Source organism: Mytilus galloprovincialis, chromosome 1, assembly GCF_965363235.1.
Source record: "Mytilus galloprovincialis chromosome 1, xbMytGall1.hap1.1, whole genome shotgun sequence".
NCBI classification, from domain to species: domain Eukaryota; kingdom Metazoa; phylum Mollusca; class Bivalvia; order Mytilida; family Mytilidae; genus Mytilus; species Mytilus galloprovincialis.
The window spans coordinates 78,874,914-78,898,715 of NC_134838.1; the positions used below are offsets into that span (position 1 = coordinate 78,874,914).

General features: G+C 32.2%; 1 long non-coding RNA gene across 1 annotated transcript; it reads left to right on the top strand.

Moving 5' to 3' along the window:
• The first annotated feature begins 11,601 nt into the window (after positions 1-11,601).
• LOC143085135 (uncharacterized) lies at positions 11,602-20,622 on the top strand. The gene is made up of 5 exons (XR_012981253.1): positions 11,602-11,850; positions 12,935-13,499; positions 15,660-15,829; positions 17,230-17,447; positions 20,076-20,622. It is a non-coding gene; the product is annotated as an uncharacterized LOC143085135 (long non-coding RNA).
• The last annotated feature ends 3,180 nt before the right edge of the window (positions 20,623-23,802 follow it).

Genomic DNA, 23,802 nt, shown 5'->3' on the forward strand with positions numbered 1-23,802 from the left:
CAGTCATTTCTTATAATTTAATTCTAAATTCCATTTTAAACCGTAGAAAACCATAAAAAACGTTGATGACGTCACGGTCACATGACTAAATTATGTCTATGGGCCCATAACAAAATAACGTCAGCCAATCAGAAGACGCGTTACATCCAAAATTAAATTATTCTTTTATATAACGTATCTAAAGATCAACTGACTTTTATATATATCATATAAAAATAAAATGTGTTATAATAACCAATTGGACAACTCTCTATAAGAAACAAAAAGACGTTAAAATTAACAATTATATAGACCACCATACGTAAATCTAGTACCGCAAAGTAAATTGTTAAAAGCACAGAAAAAACAAATGTAAAGCAATTCAAACGAGGAAAGTCACGGCTTGATTTATATACAGCAACATATAACAACAATTGATTAGAGGCTTCTGTCTTTGGGAGAGGCACATACAGAATATGTCGGTTTTAAACATATTTTATTGTGCCAAACCCTTCATCTGTCCTAAACTAGGAAAGTTGTGTAAATGTAACAGTTCGTAAGTTCATTAAAGAAATTGACATAAATATGAAAAGAAAAGATAAATGAAAAAACGAAAAAAAAAATATATATCAATAGATAGAACACATAGAAATGGGCAACACCGACACAGCAACAAAACGGGATGACCTAAGTTGGTCCGGAAAGGTAAGCACAACCTTAAGAATTAGTGGTATCCTGTCTTGTTATTCACGATAAGAACATTTCGGTAATGAGACTCATTCTGTCATTCCGATATATTACATCAAGGAATAGAGAAGGGGGTTGTAGTTACTACAATTGAAACATAACCTTGATCCATAGTGACACAGATATTTCATAATTTTTAACAATTCGTCCGTATACTTTTCGATTCTTCCACTTGGAACATTTGGTTCGGTAGCTTACTGCTGAGCAGCAATCCTCTATTAATGAAATCATCTTGCTCTTGAATGTTGTGAGAATTGACTCACGTTTTTTTGATACATTTCTATCCTCGTATATATCAGTATGTTCGGCAAGACAGAAAACTTGCAGTGTTATACTTTCTGTTTATTCAGTACTGTTTATTATTATACGAAAACGGTACATTTACTAATTCTATAAATTCAGTACTGATTTTGACATATATTTTGGGAGATATATTCTCCATATGAAGATGGTGCTGCAAAGCTGCTGCATAGAAATGGAAATTTTCACAACCAAATAAAGTACAAAGTTGAAGAGCATTGAGATCCAAAATTCCTAAAAGTGTTGCCAAATACAGCTAAGGTAATCTATGCCTGAGGTAGAAAAGCCTTAGTATTTCAAAAAATTCAAAATTTTGTAAACAGTTAATTTATAAATATAACAATATCAATGATAATTCATGTCAGCACAAAAAGTGCTGACTACTGGGCTTGTGATACCCTTGGGGAAATAAATCTCCACCAGCAGTGGCATCGACCCAGTGGTTGTAAGTAAACTCATCATAGATACCAGGACTAAATTTTATATATAGGCCATACGCTCATGTGTGAAGTATTCTTTGTATAAATAATGTCGACTAGAATTGGAACACAGTTGGTATCCATAGTATAAAATGCCGATTCTTTATTATATGCACGTTCTCAACCGTTACAAAGAAATTGTCAATAAGGCAAATACTTCAGAGAATATTTTGGACACATATTGGTGTTTTTTTTAACAAAGTATGCTTTATCCCTCCATAAAAGAAAATATGTGGATCTATGTTGAACGTGATTTTTTTTTAAAATGAAACGAAATATGACTACTAATTATATTAATAAATCATTCTTTCTATCTGACTTTTTTATAAAGTTAAATAAACCTCGAACGATTACACTAAGTGGGGTTTCTGCTAATGGTACCTTTTCACCTGTTTTTATCTCAAGCAGCTGTTTGTCATCCGGATGTGCATATTTTTAGTAAAAATAATATTTACATTTGCATTTTTTCTACAGAAAATTCTAATATGACGTACTTCTTTCGCTAAACCCATGCTCTAAATCCAATAAAATGTGTTTGCACATGCGTATATTGACTACTGCAGAATAATGAGTTTTATCAAATTGTCATGCATTTTATATATCATTAATTTAAAACTCTTAAATGATGCACATGTTGTTACTTATTCATTTATTATGACTGTAATGTGTTGCATTTGGAAATTGACATATTTGACCGAGATACGACAACCTTTCATGTTGGCTGTTCAAACTCCTCCCTCTGAAAAATCACATTGCCAGTCGTTTGCTTGTTTATCAACGAAAAAGGGAGGTTCATGGAAGAGCCTTTACAAACGGGCTACACCTATACACATCAGATATAGAAATAACCTTAATAGCCCTAATCAGAATCGAAATAATTGATGCAAGCTACTACTTTATTGTAGTTTTAACATGAGTAGGCATTATATTCGTGTTATCTTAGACCTCATTATCGCTCGGGCAAAAATAATCACGAATATAATGCCGTCCCATGTTAAAACTACAATAAAGCATGGCTTGCATCAATTATTTCTTAATTAAAACATGCTTGCATGATCAGAGTTGCTAGCAGTTGTACATTTTAACAATCTCATTCCGTATCGTAATTCCATTAACTTCCTCCACAAACAAATATATTTTCTAACAAAGCGATAATTGATTAACTATGCAAAATATGTGATTTCTGAAATACAGGTAAAACCTGGTCTTTACAAAACTTAATAAAAGATTATCAAATAACATCTCTATCTTTATCACGGATACTACTATTTGTTGTAAGTTAAATTTATAATTTTTAATTCTTTTACTATATATTTTATTAACCATTGTGCAATCAGAAGAACACTTTGTTAAAATTGGGTATTTCCTATTTCCTTTATCAGTTGTTTTATTTAAGACATGTTTTTATAGATGCTACTCTTATATAGGTTCTTTGTTTATATTTTTTTTCATATTTGTTGTTTTTCGTGCAATGTACCGTTCTTTGAGTTTAACCAATTGTAACATATTTCCACAATTTATTCTTTTTTTTTGTGCTTTTAAACCATCACGTTCACATCCACAAATAATGTTTAACCCGCCACATTCTTTAAATCCCTATCCCAAAATCCGGAGCCTGTATTTCAGTTTCATATGTTTGTCATTTTTCATGTCGTAATTTTCTCGTTTGAAATATCTAACAATTTGTCATGTCGGAAGGAACTTTGGTGGATAGTAATCTAATTGGCCCTCATACCACATCTCCTGATTTTGTATAAATTGTATAATGTCATATGAATGTTACATGTAAAATGAAATGAAAATATTGTTATTTATCATTTTAAAGTCCCAGTCCCACTAGACCACGATTGCGCCACGCTCACCGCGATCTAAAATAAAACAAAACCTTGAGAGATTTAATATATTTTATGTGAAAATGACATTGAGAATGATGGTCGTAGTATGAACGTTTTCAGGTCGTAAGAAGAGCGTGATGAGGACTACTTGGGCGTGCTAGAATCGTACTATGGTCTTAAACAGCGTGGTGGAAACGTGGTATAGTCGTAATGTAAGCATGTTAGGGTCGCGGTGATAACGTGAAGGTCTTAATAACATCGCTATGAGATCGTATACGTAGCACAGTTTCTCTGAATAGAATCACGCTTTCGCTACGCTCTCGCACCCATGATATAGCAACATTTGCGATCTTACCACGACCTTAGTGTGCTCTCACTACGCTTCTACTACGACCTGATTTCGCCATGACCACATCACGATTGTTTTAAACATGTTCAAAGTTGGCCTCGCTCATCACGATGTTGAAGACCTCAGCACACGACCGTGATACGACCTTACTGCGATCTACATGATCGCACTACGATCGTCAAATTTTACATGTTTTTTACAGATCGTAGTGCGATCGTGGCCAAGTGGGACTGCGGTATATTAACGACTCAAAAACTTTGTGAAACATTACCAAAATAGTTCAGTAGAATGTGGAGAGTCGTAGTGTAGTGTTTAGCGCATCGGATTTCTGACACAAAATTTCCTGATTCGATCACCGTTCCGGGGAGAAAATTTCTAGGACTGAAATTTCGTCTTTCCCTTGACACCATTTGCGAGTATGGTGATTGTCCTTCGGAAGGGGACAATAAATGTTAAGAGAGAGTGGGCAAAATATCATTTAACAATTTCAATAATATTATTATAAAGTGGTATTGTTCACACACACACATGACCCCCTTAAAATTTGGAACAAAATGTGAATTAAAAGGTTATTATTTAAAAGCTTGTAGAGTTGTATTGGAGATATCTTAACGGTATTAAACTGTTTTGTTTATACTCTAATATCATTTAATTATATTTATAGAAAACTTATTAAAGAAAAAGGGAGAAAAAAGAAATGTACTAGTCGTACAAATTGACTAGGAATATTAAATAATGGCATCAACAAGGAGATGTGGTATAATTGTCAATGAGAAAATATCTACTAAAGTTCAATTGAAGTGGATTTCGGCAGCTAAAGGCATCCGTACGGCCTTCAACAACGAGAAACAACCCATACCGTATAGTCGGTTATAATAGGCCATGACATGCAAAATTAGAAACTTGTCTATTGAGAATATTGTATTGTTGATGTTATACACTGGTAATTGTCAAGGTTGCATTGACTGAAATACCTAGCTGCGTGTTTATGAACAGGTATCTTTAATTTACAAGTTAAAAAGCGCATCATTACTGTTAAATTTTATACCAATATAATTACATTAGATGTATCTTTCATTACTATACGTTATTCTGATTGGCTAACGGCACATCATGTGTTATTCCTTAAGCAGTTGTATCACTCATTAAAACTTCTCATTCATGGTGACACGAGGTCCCACAATAAAGTGCACAGGTAAATGAAATAAAAACTTGACAAAAGGCGTGTTTTCATGATCTTATAGGTAAAAATGTAATTATAAGTATTGAATGCTTTTTTTTGTAACTTTATAGGGTTGTAAAAGCGTTGACCGTGCGCACATTTTAAGTATGAAGCGCTTCCGCGCTTCATACAAAATGAACTTCGGTCAACGCTTTTACACCCCAATAAATTTACAAAAAAGAGCATTCAATTCTTAATTATAATCGGAAGTTAGAGGTGAAATCGTGAATTCATTGCCCTAATCGGCAAAATGATAAAGTGCTTCTACGAGCTAGATTTCCAAATTAAGAGTAAACAGATATCCCGTCCGACATTGTACACTATATCGTGAACAATTCTTTTCAGAAAAAGAGCGTGGTTTCAAATTATGCTTTACATTTTCTGAAAAGGTTAATACAATAATTGGCAGTGTCAAAATAAAGACGGTGTCCGAGGTGTTTAAGTCCCCAACTACTGTATCACTAGCAAATCAACACTGGAGTTGTGTGTTAGAATACTGCACTGGGCAAGTGCACTCTGCACAAACTGTATTGACTAGGATTGCATTTTTTTTATACCAAATATCAGTGGTTCTCTCCGGCCACTTCGTCTTCCTCTACCAATAAAAACTGTCCGCCACGAAATGGCACAATTGTGTTGAGAGTGACATTTAACATCAATCAATCAATCAATCAATCAAAACAAACACAACGTTATAGGGATGTCTAGTTTTTTTGGGTAAGAAAAGAATTGGGAATTATTCAGCGCCCTAAACAATAAAGGTGTTTTCAATTGAACCTTAAATGTGTTTATTGTTTAGATTTTTATTGATGTTAACTAACATTTCCGTTTCACAGACAAACAGAAAATAATCCATATATTTCGCATGTTTCTCTTTCGTAATATTTTTCCCAAGATATATATTTAGCGAATTTGTTTGGTATATTTCTCATTTTTACAATTATTCTTATCAGGGACTGGGTTATTGACGTGTGTCTTCATTGTTCTCATTGAACAAAACATAGATAATTGTATATCTGTGGGAACAGATATATTACATAAGAAGTATGTGTAATTTTTAGTTTTGTCAATAAGACGAAACTGTTTACTACTTAAAACATCCCTTTAGATTTAAACAATGAACACTTTTAACCAAATACAAATAGCCGTCCTTCAAATAGTTAACGACGTTTTACTTGGATAATGAAAAAAAAAAAAAAACTATTATAAAAAATGAGAACAACACGTTTACTATTTCTTGCTTAATAACTGTTCCAACGACCTCATTTTGAATTTTTTACTTGGATAACACATGATTGTGATACAACCTTAAGGTGCATATGTTAACCGAAACAAACATGGATTGTTTTATTTAATATTACTTGTACAAGGATTATCTTATTTATTTAATATTACAAGGATTATCTGTAATCAAGTTTATTTTTTTTGTCAAGTATGTTAAAGGAATTTATACAGGGTTCACATGTACTTTAAATGCCATTACAAATACAGCACTGTATAAAAAGTTATCAATCAGTTCATTTCTTACTCATATGTATTCAGTAATTGTATAAAATTGAGAAAGGAAATGGGGAATGTGTCAAAGCGACAAAAACCCGACCATAGAACAGACAACAGCCGAAGGTCATTAATGGGTCTTCAATGTATCGAAAAACTCCCGCACCCGTAGGCGTCCTTCAGCTGGCCCCTTAAAAAATATGTATACTAGTACAGTGATAATGGACATCATACTCAACTCCGAATTATACACAAGAAACAAAAATTAAAAATCATACAAGACTAACAAAGGCCAGAGGCTCCTGACTTGGGACAGGCGGTATATGTATGTTTTCAGTAATGGAGAGAAAAAAGTTTTCCGTATTGAAATTTCAGTCGTTTTTCGTTCTGAATATTTGTTTGTTTTGAGATTGTGACACAATGATGACTACTGTACCCATATGTTGGCTATTTTACCTAATATGTATGTTTTGTTCACTCATCGTTGTAAATATAACGGAATTTGACGCGACTGTCATACAAGGTTTAGCGCTATAAAACCAGGTTCAATCCACCATTTTCTACATTTGAAAATGCCTGTTCCAAGTCAAGAGTATCACAAATGTTGTCGATTCGTTTGATGTGTTTTATCATTTGATTTTGCTATTTGATTAGGGACTTTTCGTTTTGAATTTTTCTCGGAGTTCAGTATTTTTGTGATTTTACTTTTCAGTCGTTTTTCAGTACTGACTATTTCTAAATAGCATACGCTACTAATATAAAAAAAAAGATGTAGTATGATTGCCAATAAGACAACTTCCACAATAGACCAAACGACAATGAACTAAACAGCTATAGGCCACCGTACGGCCTTCAACTATGAGCGAAACCCATACCGCATAATTAGCTATAAAAGGTCCCGAAATGATAAATGTTAAACAATTCAAACGAGAAAACTAACAGTCTAATTCGTTTTGGTTATATGCCTTGATATTAGTGTGAGATCCATTACGGTGGTAGCATTCAAGCAAGCTAGAGACCTCAGAGGATTTATGTAAAAAAAAAAACCCGGAAAACAAATATGTAACAAATCAACAAACGAAAACCACTGAATTACAGGCTCCTGAATTGCGACAGGCACATACATACAAAATGGGGCGGGGTTATACATGTTAGCGGGATTCCAAAACCGAGTTCTAATAAAGGTTAATTTTGAAAGGATACATGACAACTGAAAAAATCAAACGTAATCAATCAACTGATGGAGGGAAAAACAATTGTTATATTCCTGATAATAGAGACAATATTCAATTCACCAGTAAAAAGTGCTTCTATACTGACATGATTTATAACATGCTTTTTCTTAGATTATTTATTGATACATGTACAAATGTATTTTCTTTTAAATTCTATGTAATTTTGATTTAAATTATTTCTCCATGTAGTGCATTATGGTATGAAAAATTCTTATGTATTTATTTTTTCCGATATATAAGTGTGTGTCTTAATTTTTACTTCGCTGACTACACGTGAACATTTTGGTAAACACGTGTTTTGTTCATTTGAGTTATAAATATAAAATCATCGAAGTTACTACCCTTGAATATGCTCATTCATAAAATTTAGAAATTCTCCAAAAATAAAGCATTTTATATTTAATTAAACAGAAAAATTGAATAGAAGGATCAAATACCAAAATAAAAAAAATAAAAAAATAACAATGCCATCCTTTTTAAAATTTTAAATGCAAGGAATAATTTTTTTAGATACCACATGGTATATTACTTCTTTTGAAATAAAAATGTTTGACTGCAATGAATGATATTTGTGTTGTGTTCAATCCTAATGAAGTATACTGAAGGATTGAGTGCCGCCTTTTCCAGATATTGGTAGGCGTGGTGTCCTCTTCGTTGGATTGTGTTTTACATAGCCCTGACGTTGTAGAAGTCATTGCCGTAGCCATGCACTTAAGAAATGGTGTATTTTCTATGTTGGCTTTACTTTACAGAGCCAACCAGAGAAATATATCTGAAAAGGGACTTTCTCTCTTTCTCTTTCTCTCCTATATTTCGGTCATTACTACTAACATTTTTTTCCTAACCCTCACTCTCTCCAAGTCTCTTTCTTTCACTGTCACCTTTCCTTCCTTTTTTAACTTCTTCCTACTCCTTTCCTTCCCTGTGGTAGCGAGAGAGAGTGTGAGAGTGAGAGTGACAGTGAAAGTGTGAGCGAGAAAGAGAGTGACAGTGAACGTGTGAGCGAGAAAGAGAGTGAGAGCGTGAGTGAGAGTGAAAGTGAGAATGAGAGCGAGAAAGAGAGAGAGAGAGAGAGAAAGAAAGAAAGAGAGAGAGTGAGAGTGAGAAAGAGAAGAGCGAGAAAGTGAGAGAATGAGAGTGCGAGCAAAGAAGAGAGAGAGAATGAGAGTGCGATCGAAGAAGAGAGAGAAAGAGTGAGGAAGAGAGAGAGAGTGAGAGTGATAGCAAGTGAGAGAGATAGTGTGAGATAGATACTGTGTGAGAGCGAGAGAGATAGTGCAGGAGAGGGAGAGCGAGAAAGGGAGTGTATGAGCGAGAGTGAGAAAGATAATAATAATAATAATAATAATAATAATAATAATAATATCTTTATTTAAAGAGAGTAGCTCATTTGGATTAAACCAATTTTCAATAAGGCTCTCTACATATACAATGTTAACAATATGAATAAAAAAATAAATAATCTACTATTACACACATGTAAACAATAGACGTATATAAAGTAATATAACAACAACAACAAAAACAACTATGGTATACATTGTGGCTTAACTTATAAATTCAACACTTTTAAAAATAAAATGACTTGTAAGAGTTTTTGAATGCAGATATACTTTTTGATTTTTTAATTTCACTGGACAGTGAATTCCACACTTTTGGACCACTAAAAGAAAAACTTGATTTGTATAATTCTGTATTTGATTTAGGGACAATAAAATTGTCCGATGATGAAAGCCGAGTATTGTACGATTGTTTACTGTTTGTGATAGTGTGTGAGAGAGAGACTGTAAGAGTGTAAGACTGTGAGAGTGTGAATGTGAGAGACTGTTTTGAGTAAGTGGGATTTTGAGCGAAAGAGAGGTTGTGTTTGAGCTAGAGCGATGCTGTGAGATTGAGAGGCAGTATGTGAGGGAGTAAGAACGATGTGTGTGAGAGTTGAGAGACTGTGATGAGCTAAAGTTTGAGCTAAATCGAGGATGTCATCGAGTATTTGAGCTAGAGTGAGAGTTGGAATGATGTAATAGAGTGAATGATGAGAAGTGGTATGATTACTTTCGAATTTTAGAAATTTGTTATATAAGACGCGAGCTAATAATATATAAATATAAATACAAAAGAGAACATTATTACTTCAATTCAGAAGACAGAACATCATATAATACATGAATACTGCAACCAACTACAGAACTAACACCTAAAAGTGAAGACACGGGTATCTACTTACGGAGTTCCTAAACTTGTAAAGAAACACAAAAGTATGCTTATGTTAAACTACTTTTTACGAATGATTCTTTATATTTTTATATCAACAGACAAAATAATTGTGCAGAAATAGATAAAATAGAAATCCCTTCTATAAAAACAACTCAACTTTATTATAAACATTAAGGAAACGGCTAATTCTATTACATCGAGACATTGAACACTAAATGAATATATATATAAAAAGTAATCCCTTGAATAAAAATTAGGGAGAATTTTGTGTGATGACAAACTATGCATGTAAAAAAATTGATTTGAAAACAAAGGAAATATTTTAACAAATGCGACGCGTTATAACTTTTAAACAACACATTGCAATACCAAGCGTAAACATGATAAATGAAAAGCGTCAAAATCGCTTATATTTTCCTTGAGAAAAACAAAACTAGACAATTCACACAGAACAATTCTCAATATCTTGTAATGTGTGATGAGTTTTTGCAACATACTATTAAAATGTCCAAAAACTATACGAAAAAAGTGTAAGTAACTGTCTCAAATATATTATTTGTAATGCTCTCTATGATTTTATGAATCAATTTGTATTGGAACAGTCAGACATGATTCCAGGATTTTGATAAAAATGAGAGCCATACTATGATACGTTTGGGATGGGTCAGGTAAATAGACAATGCATTTACCATATATGAAACTCCATAGGGTAGGGGTCTGCGACCTCTGCCCCCTAAATTCGCCTCTGATATGATGAGCGACAAATTTTAAAATCAATTTTCTAACCCTTCCGGAACACATGAGATCATCAACGGTTTTGGGATTGGGTTCTTGTTGGAAAATTTTGTGTTTACGTGCTGAGTTTACATATCTTTTGGTAGTGTTCTTTTTCGCCGAATGCTATATGTTTTGAATGCTTATCACTTTGTTAAGATTTTAGTATGAAAGATAATTGTGTTCCGTCCATAAAACAAGTTTGTTTTTGTAGAATAATTGGTACAAATATTTTACTTGGTAAACCCTTTAATCCATGATAGATAGATAACAAAGAACCTTTTCATCTTCATATTTTGGTTAAAACTGTCTAAATTTCTGGCACATGCATTATTTTGGTAGATGTGTTTTTACATTGTAAATTCATTTTCATACAAAGTACTACCTGATAGTTTGTCGCCATATTTTACTTTTATTTTATAATTATGTGGGCTTTATCTTAATTATTGTGTTGGCTTTACATATGAATTTAATAAAGAATATGTTCACCTTCTGTACGTTGTCTTTTCACATATGGTAGTACACATTCGTAGTCGAATAAGTTTACATAATGTTATTTATATAATATTAACTCATTTTTTTGTTACTCATTCTTGTATTTCTTTATAATTACATTATATGTATGTTTCATTATAATATTTTATTCTGATTGGCTAACTGCACATCACGTGTTATTCCGTAAGCAGTTGCATTGCTCAATACAACTTTTCATTCATGATAACACGTGCTCCAACAATAAAGTGCACAGGTTCGTGTTTTCATGATCATAGCTAAAAAATGTAATTATAAGAATTGAAAGCTTCTTTTTGTAACTTTATAGGGTTGTAAAAGCGTTGACCGTGCGTACATTTTTAGAATGAAGCGCTTCCGCGCTTCATACAAAATGTACTTCGGTCAACGCTTTTACACCCCAATAAATTTACAAAAAGAAGCATTCAATTCTTGAATAATTTTATATTTTCAGAGACCAGACTGCTTTTATAATTCAACTGTGAACCAAATGATGAGTCCCAGATATTCAAAATATAGAAAAGTTCTATTGCTGTCGATGTTTATATTTCTTTTCTTTATAATAAAACAAACAACAATAATGAACGATAATAAACAACAAGTGAATCATATGAACGAAATAGAAAAGATCCAAATTATGTGTGGCGAGCTCTGCAAGACATCACGTGTTGGACATTCAGGACTATTTTTTCACAAAACAACAGGAAAGGTAAATTGCAAGTTATTATTCAGAACGAGTATGTTGATTCGAACCATGGACCTCACATGCTCCTAGAAATATGCTCAAAATTTGAATAAAAGATTTATTACGGAAACAGTAGGATTCACTGAAATATTTTTGAATTAGTCATGTCTAGGAAATATGGCAAAACCCAAAACAAGTATGGATTGAATGTTCGAATTTATCATATTTTCAACACTTTGTTCAATTAACAAAGGAAGCCAAAAGTGCAAGAGAGAACCTCTAACTTTCGGGCAAATACATATACGTATATCACATGTTTCGGATATCTGCTTCAACTTGTACACTGAATAGATGGTTATGTAACATTTTACACTTATTTATACCAATACTTTCGTACTTTATATCCCAATGAATTATGTGCAATAAACGGTTGTGTTTCTTTATAAGCAAATGTTTAAACATTATTTGTTGCGTCCATGTAGATCAAATTAAAAAGTAAAAAAGCAAGTAATTACTAAAACATGTTCAACATTTTTAATTTATATTTGTTCTCACATACCATTTTCTAATCCACAGTCGACATTTCGTTGCTAAGGAGCCACAATTTTGGCTTGCTGAATTCAGTAAATGTGCGAATAATACATTAGAATAAAAAAAAATAAACAACACCTACCTAAGAACTCATTGTCAATGCAATTTTATCCGAATTCACAGGGTTCGCATTACCGAATAACCTGCATCTTTAGTGTTTTCTTTCGTTGACGTCATGTTTGGAATGACCTTAATGCACCAACAGCATTTTTCGTTGAATTTCAATTCATTCTATTTTGACTTTGAAATGTATTAGTTCGTTTGGTATGCATCAGAATAGAAATAAAGGCTCTGGAGGATGTTTTTCATTGCAATTTTAACACAGTGAAAGCGGAATAGTGATTGCACATAGGTTACGGTACATATAGATTTACATGAGAGGTATATTGTAACAGTCAATAGACAAGATAAGAATTTTGGAAGTTTATAATTGTTTAACTGCACCAGTATCATAACCCGTCTTATAATTATTTATTAAAATATATATCTTTGTAATAATCTTATTGTTTCTTTTCAGAATATTGAATCTTGCTCGGAAAATGTGCATATCATTTCTGCTGTAGCACAAGCAAAAAGAGATTTGAGTAAGATAGAATTTGTAGTTCTAAATGTCCTCGATGGTTCCAAACGTACTAATTTCGACTGCTGTATTTATGGAGATGAGAAATTATCAGTTTATCGCATTAAAGCTGTTGTGAAAGAAACATACCGTGAAAACAGAAAATTTGCCGATCTGAAAGCAAGGCAGTATCAATGTTTTGTACAGAACATAAAATTCCAGATGAAGTATATTCAATTGGTAGGAAAAAAGGAATTTTGTAATTCTTCACATATTCGTCAGCCGGTGTCATACGCACTAGTGAAGGAAAACAAATTTGCAATATGTGCTAAAATAGCTTATAACTATTTGAATCCACTGCATATTATTGAATGGTTCGAATATCAGAAAATGATGGGTGTAGATACAGTACTGATAGCGCTACAACAAATAAATGAAGATGCATATGCAGTATTTAAATATTATGAGAGAGAAGGCATTGCCATACTTATTTCATTTCCATGTAAATTGCCTGGCAATATTGGTATGTATTTAAAATTGAAAAATTATACACATTAGTCACATATAAATCACTGATCAAAAACCTTACTCGTAAAAAAGGAGATTCCAAAGAGACTATAAAAATTCATAGTCCGAAGCGAAACAAGATCACAAAAATAACCCTCTATAAGGACAAACAAAAAATCTAAATTATATAAAACACAATCAATAATGTAATGACAACTACAAAGAAACTTTAAACTACTGAGTGATATAACCGTCAAATAAACGACGGTGATTATTAGTGCTTCTGAATGTTAAACAGATCCTTAATACGCTTTTGCAAACATTATTTCATTTTAAAAAAAAATTATAAATATTTATGACATTCCACAGATATTTTCCGAAGCAGATGTTGAACTGGATCTTGTTAAAAAGCTAGCTCCCAATTGAATGACTATTGTTTATAGTTTAACTATATTGACAAAACTGAGTTAAAAACCCAAAAAGACATAACAGGTTAATATGACAATAGTTTGAATCTATATATCACATACAAAAATTTTGATCAAACAATTTAAACAAACATGCAAATAAATTCAACACATCCAAGACGGCAATACAACAGTTTTTGTAATTGTACATTTAACGATTCTGTTTTTTTAGAAATGTATACATCCCTATTTTGATAAACAACAACCCTTATAGCTTCGTATACAAATACAAAATCTTGTACAAACTAGTTTCAGTCGTTACATTAATCAATAGTATAGACAATAAGACTGCTTAAAAATTAGCCTTTGAAGTTTCTTATGATCCCTATGGTCATAACATAACGTATACTCCAACATATTTCAAGATCAATTCCAAACGGGTCTATTTCACATGTACATGTATGTCGTTATGTTAATAAAACCACTCTTTTGACCTTTTGTACAAAATGATGTTAACGGTTAAAAGCTGATGAAAAATCTGACTTTAATTGCAAACAGGTATAAATCGCAATTATAAGACGGTGCTTAAACGCCCATGTCAAGGAAAATCCACGTCGAGGACTTGTGGTTTGCGTGATAACGATCGACAGAGCTGCCAATAATGTAGTGGTTGAAAAACGTTATTTTGAGTAATGTAGATTTTTCTTTTAAATTGTCATAATAAGTAGTTAAAGCTATGCATTTATCACGCAGGAAGTCACACTTTAACAACATTCGTTCATGCATGTTTACAAAGACACATTATTAATCTAAGGTTGAATATTTCAAGCAGTTGATAACAAATAAAAAATAAGGTAACAAAATATTCATGAACTAAAACGTATCTAATTAATGCTGCAATAAATTCGCGTTCATACTAATGATCTATTAATATTTCTTTTTATATTTTGTTGCTTTTATAGCTTGCAAAGAATAACATGAATAAAAAAAAGCATTGAAAGCAAGTATGCGTGTACTTAGTATTAGCTTTATCTAGATGAATACAAAAAGTGTTCTTAATGCACCATTATTGCAGCCACCTGTTACAGGAAATATATTCTTTTATCATAACGTACTATATAGTTAGTCTTTTTATCTACAAATACATGTGTACACAATTCCACTCGTTAGGGGCTGTTTTAAATTTGCAGTGAGGTAAAATTGTGTTTTTTTGTGCTTCGTGTTGAAGACCCCACTGTAACTTTCAGATAATGAACAGCAACTAAAGTGCTATTCCTTTGCTTTTTGTGTGTATTTGTGCTGAGCATGGACTGGTTTTGTGTCATGACTTGATACCATATATCCTTTGTTTTTCTAGTACAGTAAAACTTTGGATGAATTCAATGGCATAATAAGCGGTGTATATAAGACTTTTCTTTTCAAATAATAATATAAAATAATAAGATACCATGTATCAGAATATCTGAATGATTGCATAGTACTAGTGTTTTGATCAAAGTTTTTAAGGGTCTTTTTCGCCATTTATGTATGGTAACTACAAACAGAGCGGAAGGGAAGTACTGACTACAGTATCGGCAATATTTACACTGATATTATTAAATTGTCGTGTGGGGAATCAGGTTTATGATTGCATGGTCTCAATATGACATACATTTCTGACAGTTGACGTATATTGTTGATGTACGTGTTATAAAATATTTCCTATTCAAACACAATATGTTTAACAAATATTATGGCCATCAATTCGACGAGGTTTCAATCTTTTTTAGACCGCAGTTTCGCACCAGATAAATGGCATTACCACCAAAGTACCCACGATGAACAGGTCGCAGTGTATTCATGCAAAGAAATTTTACAAGGATTCGGTTTTGTGGCTGTTGTAGATTTAGACGAGTACATTGTCAATGTAAATTTCTCAAAATACACAGACATTCTTAAGGTACTTAACCTTTAATTCCACACATGCTGTAGGTAAGAACTCTTATGCTTACCGTTCAATAGGTAAAACTCCATGTTAAATCCGCCCGCCTGTCATTTTCAATAAAATCAAACGATAAAATATAATTATTATAAATACATTAATGAGAACACAGTACATGTAAAGTCGTGCAGTGTTCATTTGATAAAAATAATTAAAAAAAAACCAGTTAACAGTACGCAGCGTGTGGTTTTATAAAGGTTTTTTCTTCTATAATCCGTCTTAAAACATTACGAAATTATAAAGAAAATAAGATTTCAAAACTGACAGAAAAGTTGACCGTAGCGAAATTTGATTTTTCTTTGTTTAATCCCTATCTGACAAATGGCTTCTCATCTTTAATTGTCTTCATCTGTTAGAAATAACAGGAAGAACATTTTATTTACTAGAAAGGAAATAGTCCTGCGGCTATCTTTATCCATATAAAGTGTTTTATAGTTGAATTTTCGAATTTATCCAATTAAAAAAACTCGTCATAGATACAAGGATTGAAATTTTGTATCTGCGCCAGACGCGCGTTTCGTCTACAATAGACTCATCAGTGACGCTAGTAAATAAAGTTAAAAAGACCAAATAAAGTATTAATATCGCGGTAAATACCCATCTCTAGCGTTAAATAGTGTGGTAAGCAGTGGTCGCTTAAAACGTACTTATATTTAAACAAAATATTAATATTTGCGACATTTAGAATCACATTAAACATGATAAATCACTGTAAGATAGAAAAATGTCTTACTCTACAAGTATACTGATCAAGTTATTTAGAATAAGTACTCATATTCTATAATGACTATGACGGTACATTTATTTAGACAACGATTTGACATTAACACCGAAAATGTTCGACTTTTGATAACTATTTACACCACGTGGTCGATGCCACTGCTGGTGGACGTTTTGTCCCCGAGGGTATCACCAGCCCAGTAGTCAGCACGTTGGTGTTGACATGAATATCAATTATATGGTCATTTTTATAAATTTTCTGTTTACAAAACTTTGAATTTTTCGAAAAACTAAGGATTTTCTTACCCCAGGAGTAGATTACCTTAGCCGTATTTGGCACAACTTTTTGGAATTTGGGTCCTCAATGCTCTTCAACTTTGTATTTGTTTGGCTTTTTAACTATTTGGATCTGAGCGTCACTGATGAGTCTTATGTAGACGAAACGCGCGTCTGGCGTATAAAATTATAATCCTGGTACTTTTGATAACTATTCAATGCGCCACACAAAACATGTTCACATTTCTATAGATATTTGATCTAATTTCTGAAAACAAAGCAATAATAGCAAGATTCTTAATTTCGACCACTGTCAGTAATTTATTGTCATTCTTGTTATCTCAATATATAATTGTCTTTAGTCAGAGTTGTTACCAGCTTTTCCAAATGCTGCTGCTTTTACCCTGAGAGTATCATTCTTCATAACAGATTGGGGAGTTTCAGGAGTCGAACCTCTTATAACCAGTAAATACATAAGAAGATCAAAGCCAATTTTCAGTCGATATAAAAATATATATTTGCCTAACAGAAGTGCTACCATGGATACACATCTGGTGTGGCCAATGAAAGGATATCGAAGGTATTTATCATTTTACAGTAAAGTTTTGTTTTTGGAATATAGAACGTAAACGCATTGTTGAGAGCTGTGAGAGATACAATAGTTGTATATGTCCTTGTATAGTTGGTCTGTGATAGCTAATTATGTCCATGGCAATCTATCACATATCACGAATGTTGTGTCCATAAGGGTAGCACTATTATATATGTCAGGATATTTGTATCGGAACTACATCTCAGTGATATATGCATTTTTTATGCGGAAGGTTAAACTGGATTTGCATTTCATTAAATGAGAGTAAGGTTTCAAAGGGACATTCAAAATCAGGAGTCGAACTCCATGGATAAAACAGAATGGGACCAACAGAAAGACACAGTACACAAAACACAACATAGAGAACAAAAAACTGATCAAAACTTGAACATATCATTTGGTTTTAAGTGGTTAGCGTAGTATTCAGTATATAATTATTATTTTAATTTGTGAATATAAATTGAAGGGTAAATTTCTGAGCTTCATATCAATATGTTATCACAACTACTGAAATGCTGTTTAATGATTATTTTCGAATGATATCAGCGATGAATACTAAGATTAATACCAATATCGTCTTTTATATGGCACTTTAAGTTCTAGAAAATGTGTTTTATTGAAACTCATACTCGATACAATGATTATTTATAAGTGCAGTGAAAGGAAAAGAAGTAGAGATGTTGTGTCAGATATTCATCGACAAAAGATAAATTGATAAATGAGTACACGACAATTCAACATAAGGCATTTGCCGATGAACATCCCCCAAACGTATAGTAAAGCATTTCAGTGGAGTTCTTTTTTTTTTTTTTTTTTTTTTTAACTTTTTTGCTCTGAAACCATCGCATCAACAACATGCAAATAATATGGAATCAAGTTAACTTGCAGCCTTACTTAGATTAATTTCATTAAACAACAAAACAAATAATGAAAAGCTGCATCCGATGATACATACCAAATCATTATGATAAACTAACCCCATATTAAAGGCTGAATTAATCTTTAGCTTCCCAAAACGGGATTTTATTGTACTTCATATAAGCTATATAGCTTCTAAATTCGATAAAATAAGATACTACGCACATAACTGCGGTGTATTACCAAAGACTGAGCAACACAAATCCCAGCAAATCTAGAAATGATAGCTGGTGCTCCGTGTAGGTAGGTAGATCCTGCTCCTCGTGTGGTGCCCGTCGTGTTTCCCATGTATTTACATACAAGGTAATAAGTCATATTATGTAGGTAACATACGGAAAAAAGGAGTCCAGCATTTTGGTAGCTTCGATTGGTATATATCCGTCGCCCTCTTTGAAACAAATATTTCGTAACAATCGACCAACTGGTAATGGAGTCCGTAAGATATTTAAAAGGATGATTACAGGTAGCATGACCTTCAAAAAATCAAACAATGCAGAGGGAAGATTAGACGGCAGCAAACATATTCAACCCGCCATATTCTGTATATGCCTGTCCGTAGTCATAAGTCAGTAATCCAATTGTAGTTGTTGATTCATGTCTGTTATATTTGTTTTTCGTAATTTGATAATATGATTTGTTATAAGTTAGGTCGTTAGCACTCAATTAAATGTGTTCCTTTTATTTATATATATATATATAAGGGTCTTATAGACGACTATACGGTATTGGTTATTACCTTAGCTTTGGTAAAACTTTTAGGAATTTGTTGTCCTCAATGCTCTTCAACTTCGTACTTTATTTGTCCCTTTAAACATTTTGTAATTCAAGCGTCACTGATGAATCTGTTGTAGACTAAACGCGCGTCGGCGTAAATATAAAATTTGAATCCTGGTTCCTCTATTTTTTGTGCTATTTTCACATTTCCTGACCGGTTTGAGAAAAATATTTCTCCTCACTAGTGAAAAATATGTTCTCAGCAAATGGTTAAAATTAATTGTGACGTTGAATTTTCTTGTTTTCTTCTGAATTTTCTTATTGTGACGTCGTGAAAAAGGCGACCATGTCTGATGACGTCACATCAAAAGTACACAACTTTCTTTTAAAAGGAAGGATAAACATCATTATAGAAACAGATTCCACCACTGTAACTCGTGCATTACGATATTTCTCCACTCTCGACAGTTAAATTTTAATTATTTAAAAAGCTCGGCAAGCCTCGCGCTTTAAATATTAAAATTTTACTGTCTCAAGTGGAGAAATATCGTAATATACTTGTTGCAGTTGTGGAAACTATATATCTATGATGAGTTTATTTTTCTTATTGTTGAAGCCCGTACGGTTGTTTATATTTACTTTCAATTGGTGGATGGTTGTTTCATTGGCAATCAAACCACTTCTACAATATATATTAGATTTACTTGAAATGAAATTTGACGAATTTAATGATATTTATAACTCTTGCTGAATAATTGCATTGCTACACGTTCATAACAATATGGAATGTACCTTAATTATGCAGAATTTTCTCTGGTGGTATATAAACTTCTAGTTTTGAAGGTTTTTGTGTAGTTTTTTTTACTGTACTATTTGTTTTTGTGCTGTTTACCCACGCACTTTAATCTTCTGTCATACAATTTCCATTACAACTGTTCATTCAACTTTCTTTTGTAATTTAGAACAATTTTTTTTCTGTTACAGGATTATGCTTCGATCACACAATATCATATTGTATCACTACAGAAAATGTAAGAACTCAGACAATACTACGGATGTTTGTATGTCATTTTCCAAACATAGTGATACTAAAATGATGAAGGTAATGTTTGAATTATATGATAAAGTAGTTGCCGTTAAAAGAAGATGTGGAATATCTGCTTGATAAATAACATATTCGTGACTTGAACTGAATTACAAGTTTTTGAGGTAAAACAAAAATAAAGATTTTATGAAAAACTGTAATGTATACACGAAAAGAATTGGAGATTAAAGTTTATGCTGCATGTGTTCTAAAACAACAACTTATTATGAAACTTATATATGGACGATACGCAGGTTGTTGTTTACGCAGGTCTGAAAACATTGAAGGAAGTGGAATATTCGACTTCATGAATCTTTAATTTTGATATCGTTTTTTTGAGGATTTATTTATTGACCGGGTTGTGAGTACCCCAAAAACCTTAAAGAGTGAAGTTTTTTCGTTTGAAAAATATAGATATTGTATTAATAAAACCGCTATGAATATTAATCCATGGATTACAGCTATATAGTTTCCATATTTGACACGTAATAATAAGAATTGAAAGTAATTTTATGCATGTATGACGCTGCCCCTAAAGCAGTATGACTCCTTGCAAAGGTATGTAGATAAACTACTTTGAAAACTAAATTTGAGTCAAAACGTCTCTTCATTTTCTTAGAGACCCTATTCTTTAAGATTATTTGTGATATAAAATCATGTGCAATACTGATGACGTTGCACTGTTGCTTTTCGGACAGGGCCAATCCCGAAAAAATCATATTCACATTCAGTTTTAATTGTTGGACGTCTAAGCTAACATAATTTTGGACATATCGTTATGCATACAATACATTTGTATCTTATTTTCTTACTTAATATGATGAAAATTTTAAATGATGTTCAGCGTTTTGAAACTTCTAGAAAAGGAAATCTTTCACATAAAAAAGAAGATGTGGTATGATTGCCAATGAGACAACTGTCCACAAGTGACCAAAATGACACATAAATTAACAGCTATAGCTCACCGTACGGCCTTCAACAATGAGCAAAGCCCATACCGCATAATCAGCTATAAAAGGCCCCGATATGACAATGTAAAACAATTCAAACAAGAAAACTAACGGCCTTATTTATATAAAAAAAAAATGAACGAAAAAAAATATGTAACACATAAACAAACGACAACCACTGAATTACAGCCTTTTCGAGTACAACTTTCACATGTTTTAATTAATTTTACTGATTCATTAACGTTGAATAATTGAGACAACTCTTCAAATGCGACCAAATAACACAGAAATTAACAACTATAAGTTACCATACGGCCTTCAACAATGAGCAAAAAACTAGTAGAATCTAAGAAAAGGTTACTTTAAAATGAGAAATGATATACAGTATACCAGATTATATATTCCGGTTTTTTTTTTATACTTCTTTGGTAGATATTTGTTACCCGGATTTCACATGTCACAGTATAAACAAACCAAAAAGTACTCGCGTGAATTGAAAGCAAAAACCGTACATCTGCAGCAATCCTTTGGAATTGACAATCTGCTGCTTCAGTACGAAGACGGAATATAGTTTCGGTTTGGCATCCAAATCTTATTTACCTCACAACATCATATGTATTGCAAAATACTAATGAGAATCTGTTGCAATTTATCCCCCCCCCCCCCATTAAATTGTTAAATCACTTTACTAGTATTCAAATTCCTCTGTTTATACAACGATTCAAAAAGCAACCGAGGAAAGCAGTCTTTTGGAGCCCACATTATATTCTACATTTCAAACAGTATCAAATGGCATATTTCAATGATAACAAAATTCAAAATATTACAAATTAAATTATACTTTATTTCTTCATCTTATTTAAATACAATTGAAATAGATACATAATCAATTCATTCAATTTAAATGCATCCATCTACACTTAATAACTCAAACGTAAATCATACCAGATCAGTATTACAAAGCACGCTGTTTAATGGATTACTAGCACGTGTATCATTTTTTTCTTATTTTTTCTTTCTCTCTAATATGATTAATTCTAAAAAGATGGATTGATACAAATATTCAAGGACACAAGGATAGAACGAGTGCGATGCCGCCGAATTCAAAACTTTAAAATAAATAAATAATATGAATTTGCCGTTAGTGGGAAGTATTTATATAAAGATTATAGACATAATATAATCGTTAACTGGGTAAGTGGTTTATACAGTATGGTTGATTTCTAGTACAAAAATCAATATTACATTAACATCACGGCCGACACTCGGCTAACCGAGAGATTGGTCGGTTAATCTATATTGAGTATGCGGCTATATCGGCGGTTGGTCTGTTAATCGGGTTGGCTAAAGTCTGTTAATCAGGTGTTATCGAGAAAATCATTGAAAACTCAGCATGTTTCATTGTATAACCTTTTAAATATATGTTTATCATAAAAATTTTTTTATGTCTAACAAAACTATTCAATGTACTGAATCCAGATGTGTAATTATTATTTTTCTGGCTTCTATGTACGACCTATAAAATGAAAAGGCAAGTTACTCATCAATAAATTTATACACATTTTACACACACAAAATGTACACAAAATGACACTTGTGTTGAATTTACTTGCATGCAATATTTTGAACATCGAAAAAAGACAGGCATTATGTGTGTTAACCAAATTGATATCATTGTGTGAAAAATCTACACGAAAATCCGTATTTTGGTGACATAAATCAATCTTTTTTTAAAACATGGTCTGTTAATGGGTCGGATGTATAAAACCCGGTCTGTTAATTGGTCTGTTAAGAGTTATGAATGACAATAAAAGTATAATTTTATTACTATATAGTGTGTTAACTTGGTAGGCTCAAGACGAGCGGCTAAAATATACGGAAACAACACTTGAGCAATGGAACATAAAATATATACGGAAACAAAACATGAGCAATGGAATATAAAATATACGGAAACAAAACACATGAACAATTAACAATTTAGGTAATGAATATTGAAAATTGATAAAAGTGGTTTCAAAAAGTGTTAAATTAGAGTAAAATTAATTTTATCCGAGAATGGTCGCATATATTCTGTGGATTCTGTTTTATTGTCATGAATGACACCAATTTGTCATCTACATTGGTGACCAGTATATAAATCAGAGATTAACGTCGTAATGTAACTAAACATCAGTAAGTAAAATATATTGGGATGCCTAAATATAAAGAATAGAGAAAGAATAATTAATGAGTAAAATAAATAAAATGTATAGAAAAGTAACATAACAATTTAAAGAATACAGAAATAATCAACACCCCAATCCGGACCCTCATGGTATACACGAGAATCTGGATGGAGATACAGAATATAAATAAAAGATGAGGACAGTAGAGAGTGATGCATTGCTAAAAAAGAGAGAAAAAAAAAACAATTATTGTTTAAGAATAATTTAGACATGAAACCACCCTGGGTGTTGAAACAGTAACGGATTGCGATGTACTCATATTGGTAACAAATGCTTGAAGTTTACATGTGGACAACTGCAGTTCTCCACTGCACATATGTAGAAAAGGAACTAAACGGAATAACATGAATTTAAACTTAATACAACCAAATGTAGCTGCATTCGCTCCTTTCCATTTACTTCTTTAGAATGATTTATAAACAACAGATGATTAAGTAATAGAAGAAAAG